Below are 7093 nucleotides of genomic sequence, written 5' to 3'. Positions count from 1 at the left end.
CAAAGTTTAAAACTTTATTTAATTTATTTAATAATCAGTTTAATTCAATTCTCATTAACACGTTTAATAATCATAATAGTTTGTCAGTTTCTCACTAGTCTTTAATTTAACTTAGGTTTGATCAGTTATTATTTGCATGCCAATAGTTGTTTTAATTATTTTTAATTATTTTAATAAATAATTATTTGTTGTTCTGTGTTTGTTATATTAATTCAACATAATAAAAATATTCATTTTGCTGGTTTTTTTTTCATGTAATTCACTTTAGGTTGTAAGGATGGAAATTTTAACTAATTTCCAACCTACATACAATCACTGTGGAGTTAATATCTACAATGAAAACTGGTTAATTTTTATTGTAAATTTAAAACGTAAACAACTTACCATAAACCCACCCCCGCATGCACGTAATTGCACCAAATGAACAAACCTAAGATTACATTGAAAATGCAAGTAATATAAAATATATTTAAACAAATAAATAAAACACTCACCTTTAATATTTGTAATATTTATTTATTTAATAATAAATATTTATAAATAAATAAATTTATTAATAAATAATAAACCACACACACCGGCACTATATAGAAAAAAAAATAAAAAACACGTTTGTAAACAAGACAAAGCATGAAAGCTTTGGTTGAACTAAAAACAAAGCACGGCGAATTCAAGAACACACGAAAACACAAAGCACAAAAATTACACCCAGGCGAACAACAGCAGCAAAAGACAACAAGTATCAAAAATACCAACGGCAAATGTACCAATGCGCTACAGGAAAAGATTCGGTCATTTGAGTATAAATAAACGCGCATTGTACAAGCAAGGGCACTTGTTGGGAAACTCTCAAAGGTAGTAATACGTCTTTGCGAAACAAGTCAGTAGAACTATAGTGTCAAGGTAGTATATACGTCTTGACAAGTAGATTGTATATGTAGTCTTATATGTAAATCAAGCCAAGGTAGTCATGATACAGCTTGACTAGTAGAATTTTCTGTAGGGGTAGTAATACGTCCTAACATTAATGCTAACCAAGGCTGTAACCCAGCATAACACTTCTAATCTCTAGATAACGACGTCTTCTGACAAAACACCAAGATTAGCACAAGTAGTGTCGTTTGACAGCAACATTTCAGGCACGTGGAAACAACAATCGGAACAATCATCGAAGCACAATTATTCCAAATAATTGTAGTCATCAAATTAGCAAACTAGCATTATATTATAATTATATTAGATTGTAAATCTTATTTTATTTTAAATTCTCCTAAATAAATAATTGAATTACTATATCACATTGTCTTTGACTTCCAAAATAAAAATTCTATTGCAGCGACCCCTGGACGACGGCTGAGTATACCTCAGTAACATCAACGACAAAAGTGAGTCGTTACAAGGTTTCAAACGTAGATGTTACCAGCCATGCCCGCGTCTTATCAACGCAAGGATCACAGGTAATATCATTGTATTTTGATTTCGATAATTATTGTAATGAATTTTATCATTTCCAGGTGGTACAATGGAATTCATTGAAGGTGAGTTCTCATGATGACGGTCTGACGTCAGATTTGTTATGTGTGGTAAAAATTAGACAGGAACAATTTCAACCTTTACAAACCTCAATATAATTTTATATTATTACCGACTTCATCAATGATTACTTTTAATGTTACCAGTTTTGTTTTAATTAGTTTCACTATTCTTTAGTTTTAAACTCTTCCTTTTTTCTACATATATTAAATAATTAATATATTGATGTTATTTAGAACTCTTTTTTGATGCTTATAAGTTCAGTTAACTGCTATTCACTGCTTTTAACTACTATTAACCCATTAAGTACCAGGCAAGTTCAATTTTATGGTGAAATTTTCAGAAAGGTTTTCCAGAAAAAGTCAACCACACGCTGGGGCCCATAGCACTTTTTTCTCTCTTCGATAGTACAAACATTTTTATATCTGTTTTGTTCGCAAATATGGTATTTAATTACTTTTATGGTGAAGTAAGTATCGTTGTAAGTTGGATAAAGTACACGTACGTATAAAATTCAATGTTTTATTTTCACATGTAAAAACTGTGGCTTTTGGTGCACGAACAATACAGCGGTGGCAATTTTGAGTTTTTATGGAAGCGTGCATACCGGTTACACATAGTGAATTTCCCGTAAGATCAACATCTTCTCCTGCACTGTGACTTTCCTTTTTCAAATCATCGTAAGCGGAAGCTTTTGTAATGAACATTGAGTTCTCTGATGCAAGAAGAAGGTTTATGGCAATGAAATTCTTGAAGTCTAACTGAGGCATCGATTTTCTGTTGTTAGAAGCAGCGACGAAGCAATTTAGTTTCCAAGCGTTTACTACAGCGCTATCTAAACACTGCACACATAATGACCATTACCACTTTTGCTTCTATTTCCAATACGACAGTTAACAACTCTATTGTCATGTAAATCGAAGCCGCCCATGTGTCAGTAGTAACATAGCTGTGGATAACTTGAGGCTGGTGGACAATAACCTTTTTTTTTCTCTCTGCTATAGTGTTGCACATTTACTATGGCTTCAATGGCATGATACAGTATTTCGCAATAGATACTCACAATGGCTCAATAATTCCTTTGGAACAAATGCACCGATTCCCAATTGTTTGTTGTATTAATAAAATTCTAACGTCGCTATTTCATCATAGTCAATTATAATTTTATTTACAGTAAAAAATTGACGACAGAACTTTTAGCGTGAACAAATATAAGCCCTATAGGTATAAAACAATCAAATTCAGAAAAACTCAACCAGCAATCAAATTTCAAAATAGACTTATTACTATTATGCATAGTAAAAAACACAAGTTTAAGTTAGAAGAGTATGATATTTATTAGAGAGATTACTCTCATTTTATTTTATTACCTAATAATATTACCTAATTAATAACAAACATTTCTATTACTTTGTTTCATCATCATAGTATTATCGGACCCAGCGTGTCCGATATACTTTTATATATTTTCAAATAATTTTCAAAGTTAGCCGTGTGATGTACCACACGGAGGTACGAAATGGGTTCACTGCTGAGCCCAACGGCTCTACAGAGTTCAACTGCTCAATAGCTGGTTAGGCTACTATTGACTTCTAGACTACTGCCTACTGTCTTTTTAAACAAAACTTCTAAAAGTCTTACCTATGCTAGATGCCATAAGTTCAAGGCACCCCAATCACCTCAATTTAATTATTATTCAATAGTTTTTGCGTAATTGCAAAACGTCAATAATTTAAATTGCACTCGATATTATTGCAACTTTTAATTATTTTATTTTCAATGTCGCTTTCAACTTGACACAATTAACAAATATTAACCGAAAACCAATAATAAGCATATGACACAATTAACAAATATTAACCGAAAACCAATAATAAGCATATCCTACCGTCAAGCTGACGAGCTGACCTTGGCATCTGCTATTGTGCAAGCCGCAAAGGATCTGTCTACTTTTAGGCATGCCTTATGATTGAATAGAAAATAAACAAACCAGTAATGTTATTCATAGTCTGGATAGTCTGTACGAAACATATAAAGAATTTACTTGAGCCCTTAGACTCATAACAGTACTCATAAAGTCAGTAAAAGGCAGAAGTTATGCAGATATTCTTATATCGTTAAAGAACAACGTAAAATTAGAGAAAACATAATTTGCGATCCACACAATTCGCAAGACTACTGCTGGTGCAGTGTTGCTTAAAGTTGCAAAGGTTGGAAAGAAATCGGAGTTTTGCGAATGCATATAAGAAACATTGAAAGATATAGCGGCGTTGAAAGACCTACGATCGCAAACTACAAATTGAGATCTGCGACTTGGATAGTCTAACCGATGAAGAGATCATCACCGCTATCCATTAAGCAACCCAAAATCCAACAACTGAGATGTTTACATGTTACCAAAGCGAACAGTAAAGAACATTGCCGCGATTTCGTAAAAATGACAATTACTGACGTAAAGAGCATATTGGAAAAACCCCACATAAATGTGAAACGAAGTTTCAAATGTTTTGGTGTCGGCTACGTACAAGCAAATTGTGCTGGTGCAGGCAGAAAAGGACAAGGTTTGTACATACGATGCGGTGAGAAAGGGCACAAGTTCAAAGAATGCACAAAATCGTCGAAATACTGTCTATGCCTAAATTAATGGCTTACAGTAATAAATCACATTTCTGGATCAACTAGATGCTCGGCGCACATGAAAACGGGATCTTAAGGAAAGTATTTCAAGCTTATATGCATAGAAGTAAAGTTGCTGACGCTCTCCTAACGCAAAAAGTTATAAAACGAAGAATCGACATAGTGCTAATAAGCGAGCAGTACAGAAAAAAAGAACGCGGAACATGGATAGAAGACAACACAACAACTGCAGCAATCTGGATACTAACAGGCAGTAACACACAAGTCACTAATAGCGGTAAAGGAGACGGTTGTGTTTACGCAAAATGTAACGGAGTGACGATAATGAGCTATTTAACAAGCTCAAAGAGGAAAACGAGTTTTAGAAATGGCTGCTAGGCTAGGACATATGGTCGCAAATACGGGTACGACCCCAACTTTTAGAAAAAACGATGTCTATTCACTATTCCAGATATCAGACTTACATTGCAAAGAATAGCTAGTAAGCTTAACCAATGGAGAGTCTTAGAGGACTGCAAAGGAAGTGACCACCAACACCTGTCGTATTGTATACAGACCGAGACAATTTTGGGAAATAATCGAAGCACAAAAGGAACCCACAAAGGGAAGGAGGCGAAACTAAAAACAAGTAGCTTATATGAGTGATTCATGCCGCACTTCCTATGCATATAGATAAAGCCGAAGAAGTGGTGAGACATACAATAATAGGAATTAGACAGGCATTTGAGATATCAATGCCGAAAACCACCCAAAAGGAAGATAGAAAGGGCGATTACTAGTGGAAGAAAGAAGCCAACTGCAAAAAGCATGCCTACTAGAGCTGGACTTTCTTCCAGTGAGGCAGAAATTCGAGAACGTACCAAGCCAAAAAGAACTTGAAAAAACCGATTAACGCAAGTAAAGGAAGAAAATAGAAGGAACTTCGAAATGAAATAAATCATGATCTATGGGGCCTTGGATACAAAATAGTCATGAAGAAACTAGGAGTAAAATCAGCAGTAAGTGATTTAGAAGAAAGGAAAATTAGCGAAATTGTTAACACCCTGTTCCCAAACCGCGATATCAGGTCTGATGAAAATGTCGCACAAGTTCACCTGGAGAATATTGAAAACTGTACAGAGAGAGAAGTAACGATCGCAGCTAAAGAACTACGAAAAAACAAAGTACAGATGGGAAACGAACGAAGTTTTAAAAATAATTGCGGAAAAAAATCTCAATTATTACTGACAATGTACAATGCATGTCTTAGAGAGGGAATCTTTCCAGATATATGAAAATGGCAGCGATTAGTGCTTATCGGCAAGCGCAAGGGAAACCGAGATACTCCAGCAGCATTTAGACCACTGTGTTTTCTAGATACCGCAGGAAAACTATATGAAAAGCTGATAAAGCCTAGACTGAAACTCGCAGTAGAAGTTTCTGGTGGACTCAGCTCTAGAAAATATGGTTTCAAAACTAAAAGATCCACAATAGGAGCTATCGCTGAGGTTATTTCGGCGGCAAAAGTAAACCAACGTTGTAATGAATCTTTTTGGTTCGTGTATAGCTGGGGTTGAACTCAGCCGTAGCCAAGGTTCACACAAGAAATTTATTTGGTGAAACCATGTCACTTCTGATTGCTCCTAACACCTGTATCGAAACAAGCTGAATCGTTGATAAACTGAACTGAAGGTACTCGGAATTGCAGATCAACTAACTCGCCGAACAGCCGACACGCTATAACACAGACACACGTGACTGTTAAAGCTGCGGGTGCTGAATTATAGGTCGAAGTTAACACGCCCTTCCCTGTTCACTATTAAAGCGCCCAGGAGCCGGAGACGTTAAGTTACTGTTAAAAGCCACCAACAGTTTCCGGCGCTATGGCATAGACACACGTGACTGTTAAAGCTAACATACGTGTGTTATACCCCGTGCAACCCAGATTCAATAACTGTTAAAGCCCTGAATCTTGTTTACCTAAACCACTCTTCAGTTTAGTTTCAGTAATATGCGCCACAGTTACCTAATTTAGGAATGTCTTACCTAAACCGCTCAAAGTTGCCGTTGTCTATACTCAGTGCTTCTCCAAACTTCAAATCCGCTAGCAATTACAATTCGGTTTGAATCTAGGTTTCTTCGACTTTCTTTTAAACTTCTGTTTTTCCCTTTTAACTTAATAAAACGAACATTCTCATTGAATAATTATTAATTTTTATTTAGATTTCTTTTGTACTTTTGTATAACACGGGAAGTATTATAGTTTCTTTACAATCCTTCGTACAGAGGTTAATGTTAAAACTTTAAGAATTAATTATACACAATAATTACAAAATTTCTACATTTTCCATGTTTACATTATTGATTTAAATAAAATATTTAGAGTTTAATTTTATTTATTTAAATTTATTTATACACAATAATTAATAAATTTTCAAATGTTCACTAAATTTATTTATACATGAAAATTGATAAATTTTCAAACGTTCCACTTTTATTTTTATTGGTTTTTAACTAAAATATTTAAAGTTTAAATTTTCTTGATTTAAATTTATTTATACATGACAATTAATAAATTTTCAAATGTTTCAATTTTCATTTATATTGGTTTTAACTAAAATATTATAAGTTTAAATTTCCTTATTCACATTTATTTATCCATGATAATTAATAAATTTTCAAATGTTCTACGTTTTACTCTTTTTGGTTTAACCAAAATATTTAAAGTTTAAATTTCTTTATTTATATTTAATTATACATGATAATTAATAAATTTTCAAATGTTCTACGTTTTACTTTTATTAAAACAAAAAAATACTTCCGAGTTTCCTTTTTTAAAAAAAAAACAAATTATGTTCGTTGCTTGATATTTCACTGCACTGCGTCGAAGAAAACACACCAAGAGAGCGCTTCTTCCTGGTGAACGCACTTTTATATCGTCAAC

This window comes from Teleopsis dalmanni, chromosome 1 (assembly GCF_002237135.1).
Source record: "Teleopsis dalmanni isolate 2A chromosome 1, ASM223713v2, whole genome shotgun sequence".
Classification (NCBI taxonomy): domain Eukaryota; kingdom Metazoa; phylum Arthropoda; class Insecta; order Diptera; family Diopsidae; genus Teleopsis; species Teleopsis dalmanni.
The sequence above is the reverse complement of the archived record's forward strand: the minus strand, read 5'-3'. Positions refer to the sequence as shown.